The 21,577-nt window shown below is 43.3% G+C and overlaps 1 long non-coding RNA gene across 1 annotated transcript; it reads right to left on the bottom strand.

The window, feature by feature from the left end:
- Positions 1-17: 17 nt before the first annotated feature.
- Positions 18-20,240, bottom strand: LOC138751218 (uncharacterized). Its single transcript, XR_011349768.1, has 3 exons — positions 20,119-20,240; positions 2,072-2,203; positions 18-750 (listed from the first exon to the last, which is right to left on the bottom strand). It is a non-coding gene; the product is annotated as an uncharacterized lncRNA (long non-coding RNA).
- Between the last annotated feature and the right edge of the window lie 1,337 nt (positions 20,241-21,577).

Raw genomic sequence — 21,577 nt, 5'->3', positions numbered from 1 at the left:
ACAAGAACCTTCCTGAGTGGTAACCATTTACCTTTAAGCACCAGAGCCTGGTGAAAATTCATAAATGTTAAATTCTGTGCACAGTATAAGAATTGCCTGATACCGGTGAACTAAGAGAAGTGAGAAGTTTCCTGAACATATACACATTCCATACACGTGCACTTAGAATTAGAAGGGGGTCAAGTTAAGTTAATAGTAATATGTTAAATTTTGATCCTGTTTTTATGCTTAAAGAAAATTAAAAGTGATGTTGGTTTAAGTAACCATTGTCTTGGTGAATTTGTACTGCAGCTGGGTTTTGGAGACCTCTGGGCTCATAACACCAAACACAAACCTCTTTCTTGGTATTAAGTCTACCACAAATTTCAAACAATAACTAATCTAACACTATATACAAGCATATGTATTTCACAAATAAAACTTTTCATAAATCAATTTAACAATATGAAAGGGTAAATTTACATCTACATTGTCTTCGAGCCATTGGGAGCTCGTTAGGCAGGAGGCCAGGGCGAGGATCAACCATCGGGTGTTGGATAGACGGGCGGCTGGGGCAAGGATCCACGTTCGGGCCATCTGTAGCTCGATGGTGGGTGATCAGAGTGAGGATCAGCCATCAGGTACTGGATGAGCAAGAAACCAGGGCAAGGATCAGTTGTTTGGAGCTTGATGTGTAGGTGACTGGAGTGAGAATCAGCCGTCGGGAGCTAGATGGGCAGATGGCCAGGGCAAGGATGCACAATCAAGCCACTGGGGAAAAAAATGGGGTTCAGTGTATTTACACATAATTTTAATGTACATTATGACCTGAATATAATTTGAAATTCTTAAAAATCTGAAGCCTGAGGTTATGTAGCAAGAGCCGTGTCCATACCGGTCAAGGGGTGGGGGCATGTAGTGTCACCTTGATCCTGACTGTTGAATGTGTGTATTCATCCACCTGAGTCACGCTGCCATCTCTCTCCCCCCTGGTCCACCCAAGTCATGCTGCCGTCTCTCTTTCCTCCCCCCGCCCACCCAAGTCATCCTGCTGTCCCTCTCTCCTCCCTTCACCCACCCAAGTCACACAGCCATCTCTCTCCCCTCCCCACCCTGCCGCCAAACTTAGTCATGCTGCTGTCTCTCTCTCTCTCTCTCTCTCTCTCTCTCTCTCTCTCTCTCTCTCTCCCTCTGCTGTACCAGCACCAGGAAAAAAATGCCAGTTTTTGGAGCTTTCCGGATTTTAGATGTCCAGATAAAGGATTTGTACCTGTATTGTTGTTTAGTTTTTAATATTACTTTTTCTGTCCTATATGTTTGTATTGTATTATATCTTAGCTTTTTATTCTCCAGTAATCTGTATTCTTCTTGTAGTCCTGTTCTTTGATATTTTTTTTTTCTAATTCTTTAATATCCTTCTCCAAACTGTTTACTTCTGCCTTATGTTCCCTCTTAAGATTCTTTGTATAGGATATAAATTGTTCCCTTAAATATGCTTTAAGTGTGTCCCATATCAGAAAACTATTATTAGTAGATGGGACATTTGTTTCACAAAATATTTATATATCTCTTTATAAATTCGAAGAAGTCTGTTCTTTTAAGCAATGTAGTATTGAGAAACCATCTATATACATTCTCTTGCTTTTTCATTGTTACTATCATTAATATTAATGGAGAAGCCTTGCTAGACATTCTGTTTTTAGCATTGTACTTTTTAACTGGGCAAACATTAAAAATAAGTCAATCCTTGTAAGTGAGTCGTGTACCCTTGAGTAAAACGAGCAGACTCTTTCTGTGGGATTTAATTTTCTCCATACATCGATAAGATTTAGATCTTTCATAAATGAAAAAGTTTGAAAACCACAGGGTTAGAGCATCTGTTTCTGGAGTCAGGCATCCAAATTATTGCTCTCATTATTGTTCTTGCTGATTTATCTAGTATTGGGTCCAAGCAGAAATTAAAATCTCCTTCAACTAATATATTTTGTCTTCTAAGATGTCCTTCATAAAGGCTTCATCATCATAATTCGGGGCATAAATATTCATAAAGGTCCATGCTTCTCCATAAACTTTACAATGTGCTATTACATACCTTCCAGCTTGATAAACTGAGGTTTCTTCCATTAACACTGGTGTAAGTTGTGTTTCCTGTTAATAGATTATATCCACTTTTAATTTCTTTAAGTATGCCAAGATCTCCTTCCTCTTCACCAGACTGTTTAACCTATTAATATTAAGAATAAAACTTTAGTGTTTTATCCATATAATTTCTCACACAAATATTGTATAACAGTAAAATCTTCCCAATTTTCTAAATACTGTATTAAGATTTCCCTATTAAAAGAATATCCAACACATACATTTCCCCTTTAAGAAACACACACACATCCTTAGCCCTGAGGGTGTCATTAACAATAGTACCACAAAAAAAGTCCGCAGGTTCTTCTTCTTCTGAAGAAGAAACCCTCCCTTTGGCGCCATCTTTTAAAATCACTCCTCTCCGGGCGCCATCTCCCCCCCCCCCCCCTCCACCAGTTGGAGTTTCCACTGCTTTCCTTACCACCTTTCTGTCTTTTTAAAGCTCTCCATATAAACCAATGTTTTTTTTTCTTTTAACAAAACAAGATGGCTTAGTACTATTAGTATAAATAAAAATACGTCTTTCAGTTAGTCCCATTTTGAAATGGTCTTTTCAGATGGTGATTTTAATCTTTTCATAATATCCTACAAATTCTTCCACTTCTTTATTCTTGAAAATTTATTGATTATCTTCTGAGACATCCACCCTCAGCATTGCTGGATAAATCATTGAATATTTAAAGTTTTTAGATCGGAGTTGTCTCTTTACCTTTCTTTGTTTGACCAAGGCAGGGCTGAAGTCCTGGAAAAACATTACTTTTGCATTGTCCACTACTACTGGGCCATTATTATTTCTTTAATATTCATATGCTCTTCCCAAGATTGCATCTCTTTCCTGGTAACTTAAAGTCATACCAGGACTATTGTAGTCGTTGTTTGCTGGTTCTTCTGGATCCAAGGGTCCGGTGAGCCCTTTCAATCTGCAGCTTTGCATTTAACATTTTATTCCAGCATTTGTGGAATCCATGTTTCAAAGAAACTGACCCCATCTTTTCCTTCTATTCCTTCTCTCAGTCCAATGGTTCTTACGTTGTTATGTCTGCTAAAATTTTCCATATGGTTGATTTTGTCCATTAGTCCTTTCTTTTCTTTGTCCCATATTTTTGCTTTTTCTTCCAGTGCCTTCAGACTGTCTTTTGTTTTGTCCAGCTCAGCCTCTGAATGAGTCATTTATTCACTTAATTCTTCCACAACTTTTGAAATTTCCATGACCTTCTCTGAAATATCTCTCATCGCTGATTCCATACTCATAAAACAATTGCATAAAGTTTCCAACATTCAGCCAACTCCTCAGCTCTGCTGGCTTCAGTCTGTCCCAAGCGCCCTGCTGAGTCACTCCTCATCAGACTTCCACTCAATGTTCCTGGCTGAGCTGTCACTTCTTCAGTTTTTGTTCACAGTTGCCTTGGTCGTTTAATACTTGCTTTTTCCATTTTTGATGATTACATTTCTTGTTTTTGAGCTTTTAAACCATCTTTGTAGTACTTTTTGTGGAGAGGTCTTTCAAAACACGTTTGTTCAGCTTATTAGCATGACCACGCCCCTCTGTCTTGTCTCCTCTTGAAAAAAGTCACTGTTGTGACGTCTGCCAACTTGTTGATGATGCTGGTAGAATATGTGCAGGCGCAATCATGGGTATAGAGGGAATAGAGGATGAGGCTCATATACACTCTTGTGGGGAGCTGGCACTGAGTATAAGGCTAGAGGAGAGATGAGTGCCAATTTTATGTCTGGGAACGGTTCGTTAGAAAATCTTTAATCCAGAGACAAATAGATTGGGAAAATCCTAATTTATCAAGTTTTGTAACCATTCTGTCCAAGTTGATGGTGTTGAAGGCAGAGCTGAAGTCTATAAAAAACATCCTCACAAAGCTCCCTTGGTGTTCAAGAAGGGTCAGTGCAGTGTGAAGAGCAGTAGCAATGGCATCCACTGTAGACCTGTTTGCCCTATAGGCAAACTGATATGGATCAAAGGTGGGTGGGAGGCTGGTTTTTATGTGTTGCTAGACCAGCCTCTTGAAGCACTTCATGATGACTGTGTAAGTGCTACTGAACAGTAGTCATTGAGGCCGCTGATGACATTCTTATTCGGCAGTGGGACGATAGTGGCAGACTTCAGACAAGGTGGGTTGATGGATTTATACAGGGACAAGTTGAAGATATTTGTGAAGACCTCAGAGAGTTGGCATGCACATTCCTTCAGCATCCATCAGGGCCAGCAGCTTTCCTTGGATTCACCACATTGAATACCCTGTGATAGTACAGATTCTATCACCAATGTGTATATGTACAGATTGTAGTGTAGGATGACTGTGACTGGCTGAGAGTGTAGCCACACCTACTGGTAGGTCTTAAAGGATTGCTCCTAGCCAGACCAGGTCATTCTGAACTGGTCGACCTACTTGGGATATGCTCCAGTCTTTTAGTTAATAAAAGCCTTGGTTTGGATCAACAAGTCTTTGGTTTTTTTGACGCGCTCTACACACCCGTCTCACATCATACTCCTGCACAGCGAGGACGTAGCTATTAGAGGCTGATGAGAGTGTTGTGTTAGTCTCCGCTGCCTTCACCTCAAGTTGAGCAAAGAAATGCTTAAGATCCTCGTCACTGCTGACAGTCACCTTCGACAGTCATACTATGTTGATTTTGTGGATAGTGAAATGTTGGATGCCCTCCCACATTCGCTGTGATTCGTTATTGGTGAAATCATCCTCAATCTTCCTCTTATAGGCTGCTGTAGCATCCCTGATGCCTTGTTTCATGTTAGATCTAGTGGCACTGTATAGTGCTCTGTTGCCTAACCTGAAGGTGGTGTTATGATCCTTGAGAAGAATTTTGACCTCCTTTGTCATCCAGGGCTCCTGTTTGGAATACACCAAAATACATTTGTCGATGGTGACATTGTCAACATAGTTCTGTATGTAACAGAGTACATACAGTATATTTCACCTAGAGCTTTACAGATTGGAAACATGCTATCCAAGTTGTCCGCCCAAGCTTGTTCTGTTGGTCTGTGTTTGGCCCATAATCCTCTAAATCTTTTTATTGGTGTAAAAAGTGGGAAAAAGAAACAAGTTGGCATAGATAATTCTCTTTACACAGATTTTTCCAGACAGAGTTTTTCCCCCAACACTTTCTGTTTTATTCCAGCTTCCTAGTTATGTATGGTTTTAAAGTGTGATTTTCATTCTCAAGCATAATTAGAAGTGACACATTCGTGGTGCAGTGATTAAATTATCAAATTATCAACTCAGAAGACTGTTTTAACAGTCCAATAACAGAAAAAAATGAGGTCCAATCTCATTAATGACTCGGAGTTGTAAAATTATATGGCTTGTTATGACCTCAAAACTGCTAGATTGACTTTGCAATTTTAGTGAATATCAAAATACAGCTGGAATCTTCCATCTGAAAAGTAAATCGTTTCTCTTTCTGCAAATGCTGCTTGATTGCAGCATTTTCTGATATTAAGAACTCACCTTGCTCATTTATCCCTTTCAGGAGCTGTGGTGCACTGTTAGCCAGAATCAGACACACACAAAGATAAAGACTGTTCTTTCTTTCTTTGTTCTTCTTTGGCTTGGCTTCGCGGACGAAGATTTATGGAGGGGGTAAGAAGTCCACGTCAGCTGCAGGCTCGTTTGTGGCTGACAAGTCCGATGCGGGACAGGCAGACACGATTGCAGCGGTTGCAAGGGAAAATTGGTTGGTTGGGGTTGGGTGTTGGGTTTTTCCTCCTTTGCCTTTTGTCAGTGAGGTGGGCTCTGCGGTCTTCTTCAAAGGAGGTTGCTGCCCGCCAAACTGTGAGGCGCCAAGATGCACGGTTTGAGGCGATATCAGCCCACTGGCGGTGGTCAATGTGGCAGGCACCAAGAGATTTCTTTAGGCAGTCCTTGTACCTTTTCTTTGGTGCACCTCTGTCACGGTGGCCAGTGGAGAGCTCGCCATATAACACGATCTTGGGAAGGCGATGGTCCTCCATTCTGGAGACGTGACCCATCCAGCGCAGCTGGATCTTCAGCAGCGTGGACTCGATGCTGTCGACCTCTGCCATCTCGAGTACTTCGACGTTAGGGGTGTAAGTGCTCCAATGGATGTTGAGGATACAACAGACTTTAATCCACAAAGACTTCCACAGAGCCAGGCTGGCTGTGGCTGCTGCAACTCTGAGTGAGGCCTCGAGAGGCCGGCGCAGGCTTATATCCTGGAGGGTGATTGACACCCGACCGGGTGGGGCTTGATCCCTTCAGGCCGACTGATTGACAGCCGTCCAGGTGTTGTCCTGTCCCCTTACACTCCTGCAGGACCAGAGGTTGCCCCCTGCAGTAGGCCGGTGGTGTACCACCACAGGAATGGAGAGCTGCTACCCTTAATTGATGAAGCCTCTTTATTGATTCCAGATGCACAGCAAGTTACTTTGACATAACTAATTGATCATTTGAGATGGGCCATAAATACTGGTCTTGTCAGTGATATCACATCCTGATTAAAAGGAATGAAAAAAAATTATGTTTATGTGGTGATAGTCTTGTAAATCACAAAATTCTGTGGACACCATGGAGAAACTCAGCAGGACGAAGAGTGTCCTTTATGCAGCAAAGGCGGAAATACATAACTGACGTTTCAGGCTTGAGCCCTTCAACAAATTGTGAGAAAATGCCCACAAGCGTCAGAACAAAAGAGTGGGAGGGGGAAGGGGTGGGTTGGCAGGGTAGGAGATGACAGATGGAGAAGGGGGGAGGGGACAGCAGCATTGGGGGGGGGGTGGAAAGCAGGGCTGTGTTGGTGAAAGAACTGGAAAGGCAGGAAATGGGGTAGGGGAAGAAAAGGCAAGCAGGTTTAATAGAAAGCAGTGGTCAATGTTTATGCCACCTGACTGGACGGTATCCAGATGGAAAATAAGGTGTTGTTCCTCCAATGTGCGGGTGGTCAGGGCGGAATAGTACATAAGGCCATTGACAGGCATGTGACCATAGGAGTGTGACCCGGAATTGAAATGGTTGGCCACTGGGAGGTTGCTTTGGCTGCAAACAGAGCAGAGATGCTGAGCGAAGCGATATCCCAGAATGCAACCAGTCTCTCTGATGTAGGGAATGTTACAAAGGGTGCACCGGACTTGTATAAGTCCTCTGCATGTACAAGTGAAGTATTGCTTCACATGAAAGGCCCGTTTGGGGCTCGGACCATGGTGAGAGAGGAGTTGTGGGCACAAGTGTTACATCTCCTGCAGGCACAGGGGAAGATGCCAGAGATGCGATGGGTGGGGAGGGATGAATGCACGAGGGAGTCGTGGAAGGAGCGGTCCCTGCGGAAGGCAGAGAGAGGAGAAGTGGAAAAGATGTGTCTGATGATAGGATCTTGCAGTGTGCCAGAAATTCTGGTGGATGATGTGTTGGATGCGGAGGCTGGTGGGGTGGTAGGTGAGGATGAGGGAATTCTATGTTGGTTGTGTCTGGGGGCAGAGGGGGTCAGGGCAGTTATGTGGGAAATGAAGGAAATGTGGGTGAGGGCTGAGTCAATAGTGGTGGAGGGGAAGCCACGTTTGTTTAAGAAGGCAGACATTTCAGAAGCTATGGACTGGAAGACCTCATCTTGGGGACAGATAGGGCAGAGACAGAGAAATTGAGAGAAGGGGATGGAATCCTTGCAGGGGGACAAGGTGTGAGGAATTGTAATCCAGATAGTTGTGGGAGTTGGAGGATTTCTAGCAGTGGTTCTCAACTTTTTCTTTCCACTCACATACCATTTTAAGTAATCCCTATGCCATCAGTGCTCTGTGATTAGTAAGGTGGTTAAGGTGGTATGTGAGTGGGAAGGGAAGGTTGAGAACCACTGCTCTAGACCCAATTGTTACTGAAATATTTTGCTTAAGAAAAATTGTCATTGGCCCATTTCCTTTGGAGTTATGAAACCGTGCACATAATGAGTCAATTAGGTATGATTAAAACAGTGATTTTCAAACTTTTTCTTTGCACTCACATCCCACTTTAAGCAATCCCTTACTAATCACAGAGCACCTATAGCATAGGGAATACTTAAGTGGGATGTGAGTGGAAAGAAAAAGGTTGAGAACCATTGGTTTATAGTATATGTCAGTATATCATAGTCTTGTGGAAGTTAGTGTTGTGACAGATATTACGGAATGTGCAGATTAGCCAACAAACAAGGGTGGTCTCTGATCTGTTCCAGAGCCATTGATGTACAGTGGCCTTCATTATGTTTGGAACAGACAAGTTTTTCTTTTATTTTCCCCTGTGCTTCACAGTTTTAAATTTATAATTAAACAATTCACATGTAATCTGCACTTTCCAGATTTTATTGAAGCTTATTTATATATAATTTGGTTTGACCATGTAGACTTTACAGCACTTTTTATACCTAGTCCCCTCATTTCAGGGTATCATAATGTTTTGGACATCATTAAGAAGATAGAGCATATTAATGAGCTCAGTCATTGCAAAGGGGCTGGTATTCCAAGGAAGATCTCCACTGCCGATGCTGAAGAATTCTCATCATGATGAATAAAATTTCCCAATCATATGTCCCACCTCCCTCTTCAGGAGTCAGGTGTGGATATATCAATGACTACTCTCTGCAGAAGACTTCATTAATTGATATTACAAGGCCGCACTACAAGATGCAAAACATTAGTGAGCCACAGAAAGAATGGCTAGATAACAGTTTGCAAATAAGTATTTAAAAGAGCCTGTAGAATTCTGGAAAAAAGATCTTGTGGACAAATGAGACCAGGATTAACCTGTATCAGAGAAGAGCAAAGGGTGGAGGCATAAAAGAACTTCCCAAAATCCAAAGCATACCACTTTTAACATGGTTAGCATATGGCAGTGTAGCCTCTATTTCTGTTCATGAAATCTTCTGTGGACAGTGGTCATTGGCATTCCACGTTTGCCTCCTGAAGAATGTTTCTGATCTGCCAAACATGCATTTGGGGATTTTCTTTTTTCTGATGGGAATTCTGTCATCAACAGTGGAGGTCTTCCTTGGAATACCAATCCCTTTGCAATGACTGAGGTAACCAGTATGCTCTTTCTTCTTAACTAAGTTCCAAACTATTGATTTTGGTGATCCTAAGGTTTGATGGTGTCTCTTTCTATTTTATTCTTGCTTTTTAGCTTCAAAAAGGCTTTTTTGACTTTCATTGGGACAACTCTGGTCCTCATGCTGAAAAATGGCAACTACAGACTACAAAGGTGATCAAAAGCTTAGAAGCAAGCCTAGCTCTCTTACACCTGCACCAATGAAGCAATTAAACCTGAGTAATCAAACACCTGTGAAGCCAAATGTCCCAAACATTATGGTGCTCTGAAATGGGAGATTATGTATAAAAAGTGCTGTAATTTCTATGCGGTCAAACCAAAATATATATAAATAACCTTGAATAAAATCAGGAATGTGGACTTTAATTACATGTGAATTGTTTGATTACAAATTTAAAACTGTGGAGCACAGGGGCAAATAAAGGAAAAAAATTGTCTCTGTCCCAAACATTTTGTGTCTAAAGGAGTCTAATTCCCCAGTGGAATCATGGTTAATAGTGCAGCAAGTTTTGGAACCAAAAGTGCTCTTCCAAGTATTTTTAAATATGGCTGTTTGTATGATATGTATTATATTTTCATGCAGTAAGTTCAGATTCCCATTAATTGTTGAATGATACTTTTTTTTCTGTTCTGTAGAATACATGGAAGCAACGCCTGCCAAGTATATGCTATTTTTAAATAATCTCAAGTGTAGCGGCTCACTGGAGGCTTAATCGAACCAGCTTGGGAGGTTCAGAGTGACGTCATGACATCACAATGCAATGATGTCACTTGGAACGTGGGATTTTAAAAAGCTTACTGAACTTCAACTCGACTACATCTGATCATTTTCTCGTTCTTCGTTTTGCACTGCAACACAGTTGCTACATTGATGACCCCGATGTGATCAAACGGATCTTGGACCCAACATGGACAACGCAGCGGTTTTGCTCAAACTGCCTGTCTTTTGGACCACTGTAAGGTAAAACATCATGAGATGGGAATGTGTAAGGAGTTACCCTGTACAGGGCTGTAACAAGAAGGGGAGGTGTCCTTGTACTCCTGTTAGGTAAAACATCATGAGATGGGAATGTGCAGAGCTGTAACAAGATGTGAATGCATCCTTGTACTTACAAGATAAGAGAGACATTGATGGATTGAGAGGCAGGAAGCTAGCAGGGAAAGGATAGCAACAGTTTTAGTCATTGGACAAGTAATGATATGATGATGTTCTAAGCACATATCCAAGGGTATAAAAAATCACCATTTTGCTGATAACGGCAGAATGCATTCTCCGACTAACATGGTTAGTCGCAAGTGTTACAATCCGGTAATAAAGAACAAAGAACCCTGATTTCGACTCAGCCTGGTGTTTGTCTCACTCATTCATGAACAAAGCAGACCTAACAATTTGGTGACCCCGACGTGATGGGTGAGTGAACACTGGACGACGGTTTCTGTTTTTTCTGACAATCATCTCAGCCGGCTGATAAAAAGGTCCAGAGAAGCCTGTTTTAACAAAATTCTCTTTTTTTTTAAAATCTTTATGATTGTCAGTAAGAACTGGAGATCGGACAAATTAGACGACCACAATTGAAGGTCGCATGCCAGGATTGTAACACGTAAGTGATTACAGACAAGATAAAAGTCCTTAAAGTGTTTGAATGACATTTATTAAGTGCTTCGCAAGAAACTACTAGAGTTTAAAAGTCTTTATTGTGTCGTTGCAAAGTCCAATAGAGTGAGAAGGTGGTCTATAAACAATTGAGGACCTGAGTTTTCTGCCCTAAACTGGTTATTAAGAGGAGAAATCTCCCACGTGAAGGTTGGGCTTTGAAAGAAAACAAAGGTTCAGGCTTATTGGCCTCAATTGTATCTGAGAGACTGACTTATAAATGTCCGGTAGGTATGATAATGTCTGTACACTTGAGAAGTTAAGAATTTATTTCCCCAATTCGCCGTGGTGGAATACCACAGCAGACACTAGAGACCTTGAGACAACAAAAAAAGTACTCAGGGACGCCTGCCTGGTGAACAAGAACGACGACAGAAGGCTGCGACAGCTGTGTCCGGATCAGGTAGGAGATATTAATGAAAAAGTTGATAAACTCCTAAGAGACACCCGGTTTATTCGAAATACTTTTGATAAGTTAAATGAGGGTATTCCCAACATCACCAAGGAGATAAAGTTACATAAATTCATAGATTGGTACAGGGAAACAGGACAAAAGTATAGCCCAAATATTTGGTTTTCTAGTTGTAATTTAACTTTCAGACCCCTTTGGGAAAACAGAGAGTGGAAAACGAGCAATCAGAGTATACAGGACAGTCTGAAGTCAATTGGAGGACAAGACTTAGAGACTGTTCCTTTAAAAGATATTAGTCATCCAGCTTGCAAGGAGACATTTTTAAAAGCAATTTTCGTTGACATAGATCCCCTAAACGGACAAGAACCTAAATTAAAACAGGCATTAGAAAGCGGTCCCGCAGCTATGGCTGTACAGTTCCCTGCTAAGACTTTTGACCAAGTTATTAAGGAAATTAATCAGGAATTAGAGGAGCGAAATACCAGTAATGCGGCATTGGAAAAACAAAAAATGCTCCGAAAATGTGTAGACCGCTGGAGGAAGAGGGGTTGGTTACCCGGGGGCACTGAGATGTTCCTGACAGGTGAGGGAAACAAAATTTTAAAACGTAGAGTCTTAGACAAGCTGGAAGAAACAAAACGGGACACAGAAAACAAAATCTTTAATCGCGAGTCAGCAAAAAAGAGGGTGAGAGACAAGGAGATTCAGTATCGCGATGTCCTAGCTCTATTTGAAGAATTTGGTCTCCCTGGTAACCCACCTGTTACTGCCCCTGTAGAAATAGCTTGTAGACCCCCGCCCTATACATATGTGGCGTCAAAAGGTGCCCCTGGCACCCCAGATGGGATCCTGGAGTCACGTCCCTTATATCCAGATATTGAGACACTGGGGTGTGACAAGAACCTCGGGAATAGGGACACATCAGACGAGGTACAGGCCCCTTTAATAAAAATAGAAGGGGGAGTAATAGATGTAGAGACCCCTCTGGAGTCCAAGAAAATAGAAAAGGAGTTAGAGATACAGAAATGGAACATGAAAAAGGTTCAGGATAACATTAAAAACTTAAACAGAGATATTAATGTGCTGGGGCAGATCAGTGAGGATCAAAAAGAATTAATGGTAGGTGTATTTAAGGAAGTGGAAAAGATAACTACAACACTGTCAGGAGAAATTAAAGCTGAAGGAATGGTAATAGGAGTAAAGGACGAAAAGTGTAGTACAGAAGAGGAAACGAGATACGATCCACCATGGGAGGAAAGTAGAAGGAAAAGACTCGGGAGGGAGAAAAATAGACATGCCTACCTGGACATAGTTAGGACAAAAGAGAAAGATGTGAAACAACTAAACTATGGCCGAAAAGATTATCTTAGAGATGAACGTGACCAATATACCTTTGACCCTGAGACATTGGAAGCTGATAGGGACAGTGACAGTGACGAAGAAGAGTCAGAACAAGGTGGGATAAATAAATGCATGCCAAGAGTAAAGAAGGAGCAGAAATCCCCAAAATTGAGATATCAATGCCCATTACTGATCACGGGACGGGGAACTCAAAAATATGTACCCTGGTCACGAATGGACTTAGAGAGTTTAATGAAAAAACTACCTCCGTTGAGTAATGGGGCTAGTCCATGGATTTCTTGTTTTGAGCGAGAAACCTGCCAAGAACAATTAGCACTCGCAGATGTCAGAACTATCATGATAAAATTAAAGGCAGAAGGGGCCCTGAAGCAAATAGAGAAAATTGTAAGAAGCAGTAAATTGGGGGATGAAATAGAATTTAACCCACTTCGGAATAAATTTTGGGAAGCACTTAGAGAAACATTTCCTACACCCTATAGTTTGGATGCCTTGGTAACCCTTCAACTAAAGGAAGGAGAGACTGCACACGAGTATTTCACTCGAGCATGGGACTTATGGGAAACAGGGACTGGAGAAAGACCCGACCACAGCCCCTTAGGAAGGGCTCACTTTCGTAATGGGATAATAAACGGACTACCTGCTACGGTTCAAGCAAAATTAAGGGACATTGTGGGATTAGAGACAATGTCAGAGGATTTGTGGAAAAGACACCTGACACATGCAATCAAACGACATCGTCAATCAGAGCATGCTAAGTCAGAAAGTGCGTCCCAGAAGGAGGTGGACAAAACAACCGATAAATTGGTGAAAGCCATAGAACATATAGGGGTTAAATTAGCGGCCCAACAGATAGTCCCACAGGTCATGGGGCCAGTGATAAATCCGGGACCCCAAGTAAGAAATGGTTGGGAAAGACAGCTAGGTACAATGTATAGAGGGGAACATGTAGTATGCTGGTACTGCCAAAATCCTGGACACTACCAGCGGAACTGTCCGGAGGCTGGGAGAGCAAGGGGAAAAAGATTACCCTCTATTAGAGGCTATCGGGGAAGAGGAGGAAACTTAAGAGGACAAGCAAGGGGTAGGGGTGGACACATTGATGGGCCCCAGAGAATCGGGGGGTGGCAGAGTGATCAACAAGTCCAGGCACCTCAGTGTAATGACTATATTGAGGAAGGTGCTGAATTTGATTATTGACGGTGCCCAGGAGAATCAAAAATCACGCCTCCCTGGGAGCCACCAAAAATTTGGCGGACGGTAAATGGAGAAAAAATTGAATTTATGGTTGACACAGGGGCAGCAGTTACGACAGTGATTAAAAAACCCCCAGGGAGCACATTTTCGGGCAAAACATTATCTACAATAGGATTCTCCGGGATAAGGGAAACACAGCCCTATACAGATAACATCGACATGACATTTGGACGACAAAGGGTTAAAACGCCTGTCCTGGTTGTGCCAAGTTGCCCCATTAATTTATTAGCAAGGGACATTCTTACCAAACTAGGAATAACCATACAATGTTCTGAGAAGGGCCTTCGGTTAACATACCCAGGGGATACAATAAGAAGGGGAGGACAGTTTATAGTAATGACCCCATCTAACGCTTCAGAAGACTCTGTGGAGGTTAGTATTTTCTGGAGTCGGCTACTGTATGATGAACCAGGCCCAGGGCTGATTAAACAGTTTTTTGAGTGGAGGGCCAGTATTCCTCGGTATGGGGATTACCATTATCCACTAGATCCTATGCATGTTACATTAAACTACACCATCCACCTGGACCAGGAATATGAGGAGAGGTGGGACTCTCTAAAAGAAGGGAAGACAGAAACGATACATTGTCCATTTATCTTTGTAGGTAAGGAGGGAATAGCTGCTATGGTTGTCATGACAGAAGAACAAATGGAGTGGTTCTGCTTAGGAGTAGAAAGTGTGCCTCATGTGACCTTGGGTATTGCCAAAGATCATCACGCTCGACAGCTGGGTCCGATGGTAAAGGAAGCGATAGGGTGTGAATACAGGCAGACAGAAATCCCGGGATATTCCACCTCAGAGGGAGGAAAATTTGTCAGACTGAATATTGAAGCATGGGACCAGGTTGTGAATGAGAAAGTAGAAAGAGACCGAGCCATAGAAGGAGAAAATATTGATCACAGAGACTCAGACAAATATCTTTCTAATCTGAGTCCACATATATGGACAACGGGGCCCTATGATGTGGGAGTAATAAAAGGAGAGGTATTTCTAGAATTGGCCAACCCCGGGCAGAAACCAATATGGAGAAAACAATACCGCTTGTCGCCCAGTCAGGAGGAGGGTATTAAAGGAACGATAGAAGGGTTAATGGAGTCAGGGGTTTTAAGGGCGGCACCTGACAGTATGTGGAACACGCCCATCATGCCTGTTCCCAAACAGGGTAGAAAAGACTGGAGGATGGTACACGACCTCCGGGAGATTAACTTGGCTACCAAGACCATCGGGAGACCAGTCCCAGACCCATATGTAGCACTTAGGGCTCTGAGTCCGGAGCACGAATACTATACTGTCATTGATCTGGCAAACGCATTCTTCTGCTTGAAATTAGCTGAGGAATGCCAAGACTGGTTCACTTTCACTTACCAAGCACATCGGTACACATACACTAGATTACCTCAGGGTTATAAGGACAGTCCAGGACTGTTCAATCAGGCCCTTAGCGAAATCCTAATGAAATTAAAGCTCCCGGAAGATGTTACACTGATTCAGTATGTAGACGACCTACTATTAGCAGGGAAAACGCCACATGAGTGCCTGACAGGGACAGCAGTTTTACTCAAGGGGTTAACGAAACTTAGGGCATTGGCGAAAGAATTAAAAGCCCAGTCTGGAGTCTCCAATCCTGTTTTATCCTGGTTACAGGGAGTGTTTGGGAGATGGAGCACATTGTTAGGACAACTTTTGCTGGGTTTGTTCATTTCTGTATCAATTTTTATCACTTGTGGCTGTTGTTGTATTCCATGCATTCGAACGCTGGTCACGAGGACCATAGAGAGAGCCTTTGCTGACCGTGATGAACTGCCTCCGAAATATCAAGCTGTGCAGGCTGTGGAGCAAGACTATCTCACATTACAGGAGGCGGAGAAAGTTGCTGAGATCGATCTGGAGTCTGAAGGGGAATGTGATGGGAAGGAGGGATTGTGAATTAGATTGTTACACATATAATTTTAACCTTGCTTGTAACCTAAATATTATAACCTTGATTGTAGAACAAATATTATAACATTGATTGTAACACAAACATTATTAATCAGATTGTAGAACAAGTATTATGAATTAGATTGTAGACCATATGTTAACTTGGGAATTTACTAATGTACGGGGGGTTAGCTAGTTTTTTGCTTGGGGGCAAATGGGATGAAACTTGTAAACGGGCAATGGGATCGGGGTGACGGATGGGGGGTGTACGCAAAGGAGGGTTGGGGGAGCCCTCGCCCACCAGCCGAACTGCCCTGTGAACAGAACCCGTATAGAGCTTGGCAATAATAGGCGAACTAATGTAACGCGGTGGTAGCATAGTCAGGGCGAGATTGTCCTCTAAAGAGGACAAAGGAGGGATTGTAAGGTAAAACATCATGAGATGGGAATGTGTAAGGAGTTACCCTGTACAGGGCTGTAACAAGAAGGGGAGGTGTCCTTGTACTCCTGTTAGGTAAAACATCATGAGATGGGAATGTGCAGGGCTGTAACAAGATGTGAATGCATCCTTGTACTTACAAGATAAGAGAGACATTGATGGATTGAGAGGCAGGAAGCTAGCAGGGAAAGGATAGCAACAGTTTTAGTCATTGGACAAGTAATGATATGATGATGTTCTAAGCACATATCCAAGGGTATAAAAAATCACCATTTTGCTGATAACGGCAGAATGCATTCTCCGACTAACATGGTTAGTCGCAAGTGTTACAATCCGGTAATAAAGAACAAAGAACCCTGATTTCGACTCAGCCTGGTGTTTGTCTCACTCATTCATGAACAAAGCAGACCTAGCACCACTCAACCTGAAGTTCGGTTTGGGCAGGCTGAGGTGCAGTTCCACATTTGCAAGATAGAAGTGGTAAATGCCCTTGACCAGGACACAGCCAGTCGAGTAGTGGATTTCCTTCGGGACCCACCAGCTCTCAGCATATATGAAGCGATAAAAGCCCTACGTCTCCAGATTTTTGGTCTATCTCGACATGAGCAAGTTGGTCTGGGCGACTGCACCCCTTCGGAGTTGGCACTGGCAGACGGCTATAGGCCTTGATTGCTCTTCGAGCAGTTGTTTTTAGAGCATATGTCAGAAGACATTCGCCTCATTTTGGCTGACGAGGACTTTGATAACCCTTGAACAGTGGCCATCTGTACAGAAATTCTGTGGCGTGCGAAACAGCAAAGTGCAAGGCTCACAGAGGATAGTGCTGCATCATACCCAAAGGGCCAGGCTCCAAAAGTACTGGTGATGAGGGTGGGCATTCCCCCGGACAAGCATGACTCTCCTGACAATAGCTCCGGCGGCTAGCCACCATAACAGTCTACTCTACATCTGAGTTGAACTTCCCCAGCACAAATTCCTAGTTGAAACAGGTGCAGAGGTTAGTTTCCTTTCTCCTTCGGGATTTGACACCTGTACCAGGAATGCAGGTCCAATGCTCACTGCAGTAAATAACAGTTTGATTCGTACGTACGGCACACAGATTATACCCCTGAGACAATAAGTTGGTGACAATAATTTCACATGGAAGTTCATTCTTGCCATTGTGTCTTGGCTCTTGCTGGGTGCTGACTTCTTCAGAGCCCACTCACCAATGGTGGACTTAAAAGGGCGCCAGTTGGTGAACACCACAACATTCCAGACTTTCTGCTTTGGAAAAGCCAAACTTCCTGCACTGCTCCTAGACGCCATGGAGTACTCAAACAATGAATTCGCCAAACTTCTTGCAGAGTTTCTAGACATTGTCACTTCCCAATTCTCTACTGCCACACCCAAACATGGCGTTGCACACCACATCGTCATTTAAGGACCTCCTCTACATCCCCAAGCCCGACCCCTGCCACCCGACAAGTTGCAGCTTGCAAAACAAGAGTTCCACAAAATGGAGGAACTTGGAATCATACACAGGTCTGATAGCTCATGGGCTTCCCCGCTACATATGGTGCCCAAAGCCATGGGAGGCTGGAGACCTTGCGGGGATTACAGGCATCTCTTTTTTTTAATTAAAAAAAATATTTCACGCTGTGAATCATGTCAACCAAAATATGTACAAACGTTTCTCATTAAATTTAAACAGTAACCTTTTCTCCCTTTTTTTTCCCCCCTTTCCCTCCCTCCCCTCTACCCACCCCCCAAACCCATTGGTATTCAACATATACAAGGGATTACAGGCATCTTATCCACACTACTACTACAGACTGCTATCCTGTGCCCCATATACAGGACTTTTCAGCTAATTTTCATGAGGCCAGGATGTTTTCTAAAATTGACTTGTTGCGTGGGTAATACCAAATACTTATAAACCCGGAGGATGTGCCCAAGAATGCCATCATAACACCATTCAGCCTCTTTGAATTTTTGAGAATGCCTTTTGGGCTCAAAAATGCTGCACAAATATTCCAGTGACTGATGGATGCAGTGGGAGCAGCATGGACTTCTTTTTTTCCATACTCATCACTAGCCACTCCCACAAAGAGCACCTGCAACATCGGCGTTTACTGTGCTGCCGCCTACAGGAGTTCGGGCTAACTGTGAACCCTGCCAAGTGCAAATTCGGACAGTCCTCTATTGAGTTCTTGGGACATCAACTCAGTAGCCGCGGTATTGTTCCATTGCCTAGCGAGGTGGAAGCCATCCTCAAATTCGTGAGGCCTGATACCATCAAAGGACTCTAGGAATTTGTGGGGATGGTCAATTTTTATCATTGCTTTCTATCCACTGCAGCTCATTTTATGAAACCCCTCTTCGACCTCATGTCCAGTGATGCGAAAGAACTTAAGTGGACAAAGGTAGCATTCCAGCAGATCAAAGATGGCGTAGTGAAGGCAACATTGCAGGACCATCCACAAATGGATGCACCAACTACTTCGATGATAGATATGCATGACGTGGCAGTAGGCAGGGTCTTGGAACAGTACACCAATGGACAATGGAAGCCTCTAGCATTTTTTAGTAGGCATCTGCACACTCCGGAAACAAAATACAGTACATTCGATGGTGTTTATTGACCACAAGGGCATCAGATCCCTGGTCAACCCACCAGCAACATCACCTATCTTACATATCTGAGTTTTCAACCATGATTAAAAAATCTGCAGTAAGAGTAATGTAGTGGCTGATGCCCTCTCCCACTCCTTCATTCAAGCAGAACGTGCCCGCTCTCTCTGGGTGTAGATGACATGGTGTTCACCAAAGCTCAGTGCTAGGACGATGAACTCCCAGCATATAGAACTGCTGTCATGAGCCTGCAACTCAAGGATATAGCTTTTGGGCTGCAAGGTATCACTCTCCTATGCAATATTTCCACAGGTCAGCCTCGCCCTATCGTCCCTGCTGCATGGAGACATTGCATTTTTGATGCCATTCATGCACTGTCCCACCCCTCCATTCGAGTGACAGTCTGCCTGATAGCTGACAAGTTTGTATGGCATGGATTCAAAAAGTAGGTCACATACTGGGCAGACATGCACGGACTGTCAATCTGTTAAAGCACAAAGGCACGTGAAGGCGCCAGTTCAGCTTTTCTAGCGACTGGAGCGCAGATTTGTCCATGTGCATGTCCACATTGTTGGCTCACTTCCAGTGTCACGAGGGTCTAGGTACTTGTTAACGGTCATCGATAGATTCACTAGGTGGCCGGAGGCGGTTCCTTTGACGGATTAATGCGCCAAAGCTTTTATTTTTGCCTGGGTGTCTCGGTTCGCCTATCCACACATGTCACCTTCGACAGAAGTCCACAGTTTACCTCTGCACTCTGGGATGTTTTGTCACAAAAGCTGGCAATGCAGCTCTATTACACAATAGCTTACCACCCGCAGTCGAATGGCTTGGTGGAGCGGTTCCATAGGCACATGAAGGCTGCGCTGATGGTCCGCCTCCATGGACCTGATTGAGCGGAAGAGCTGCCCTGGATAATCTTTGGGATAAGAACGGCACCCAAGGAGGATCTCAACTCCTCATAAGCAGAGTTGGTTTTCGTGCCCTGTTCATTGTATCTGAGGAGTTTGTGCCTGCAGCATGCAGACAGGAGAAGCCACCAACTGAAGACTTAGGGAAACTATGCGAAAATTGGCCCCAGTTCCCATGTCAAGGTATGGAACAATGACATCCTTCATCCCAAAGGAACTGCAGGACTGTGAGTTTGTGTGTTTGTGCATAGAGGTGTACACGGGCCACCCTTACAGCGGTCATATGAGGGCACCTTCACAGTGCTACAAAACAATTGTACAACTTGAGTACTGGACATTGGGGAGCATCCAGAGACATTTACGATTGACCAACTAACCCTTGACCTTGATCGGCCCTTGCCACGACCCTTGATGTGAAGACACGGATGACCACCCAAGAGCGGTGGACGGTAATGGCACCAGAGGTTTAGTCTCTTACTGCTGGTTCGAGGGGGGGGGGGTGTGGTACCTTGTAGCAGCTCATCGGAGGCTTAATTGAACCGGGTCGGGAGGTTCTGAGTGATGTCATGACGTCACAATGTGATGACATTATTTGGAACGCGTGGGGTTTTAAAAAGCTGCATGTGATTGTTTGAGTAAACAACTTTTACTGAACTTTGACTCGACTATGTCTGATCATTTTCTCGTTCTTAATTTTGCACTGTGACACAATTGCTACACAAGCCTAATTTCACCCTACAGATTTTCAGATTTTGGATTTATTGTCAGAGTACATACATGATGAAGTGCACTACCAGTAACCACAAAGACTAGGCAGAGGGAACATTAGGCTTTAATGTACAGAAGAACCTTGCTGGCCTGGATCCAGGTATAGTAATGGCGGGAAAGTAGAGGTGGCTCGACCTTTATGGCCTAGGACCAGAGGGGAGGAATCATAGGGTATGCGTCATTAGTGGCCAGGCCAGCTCCATATATATATAGTACTCAATCATAACTATATACAATGGAGGAAACATCACCACAATGACATCACATACAACCCTAAGATTCTTTTTCCTGTCCGCAAGGCAGAATTACCACTTATGGGTAGTGCAAAAAAATTGTACATAATGTACACATATAAACAAATAGAGAAATGTAAACAAACTGACTGCAATACAGAGGAAAAAAATCAATAAAATGCAAAAGTAAGAGTTTATTGTTGAGGAGTCTGATGGTGGAGGGGTATCAGCTGTTCCTGAACCTGGTGGTGCAGATCTTGTGGCACCTCTTCCCTGATGATAGCAGCAAGAACAGAGCGAGTGTTGGGTGGTGTGGATCTTTAATGATTACTGTTGCTCTTTGCTGGTAGCATTTCCTGTAAAGGTAAAGGTTCCATTATTGTCATGTAAAGCTACATTTAGAATGTAATATACATGAAATTCTTTAACTTTTATCTACTGTAAGGAAGACAGAGAGTTGCCCCTTTGTTAAGCACCCATCACAGATGATCTCGATGGTGGGGAGAGTTTTGCCTGTAATGTCCTGGGCTGTGATCACGATCTTTTGCAGGGCTTTATGCTCAGGGGTATTGGTGTCCCCATACTAGACCATGGTGCTGCTGGTGGCTCACTTTCCATCACACACGTGCAGAAATTTTCTTGGGTTTCTGATGTAATACCATACCTCCACAAACTCCTGAGGAAGTAGAGGCGCTGACGTGCTTTCTTCATGTGTTGGGTCCAGGAAAGATCCTCCGAGATTAGCTGGACAATCTGGCTTTTGAGCCCTCTATCCTCCATCCGGTGCCACTTCAGGCCAGACATTAACGTGTCTTCCATTTGGAGGTGTAGGCCC

The sequence above is a fragment of the Narcine bancroftii genome, unplaced genomic scaffold (genome assembly GCF_036971445.1).
Source record: "Narcine bancroftii isolate sNarBan1 unplaced genomic scaffold, sNarBan1.hap1 Scaffold_845, whole genome shotgun sequence".
In the NCBI taxonomy this organism is placed as follows: Eukaryota; Metazoa; Chordata; class Chondrichthyes; order Torpediniformes; family Narcinidae; genus Narcine; species Narcine bancroftii.
This window is presented reverse-complemented; position numbering and strand designations above follow the sequence as displayed.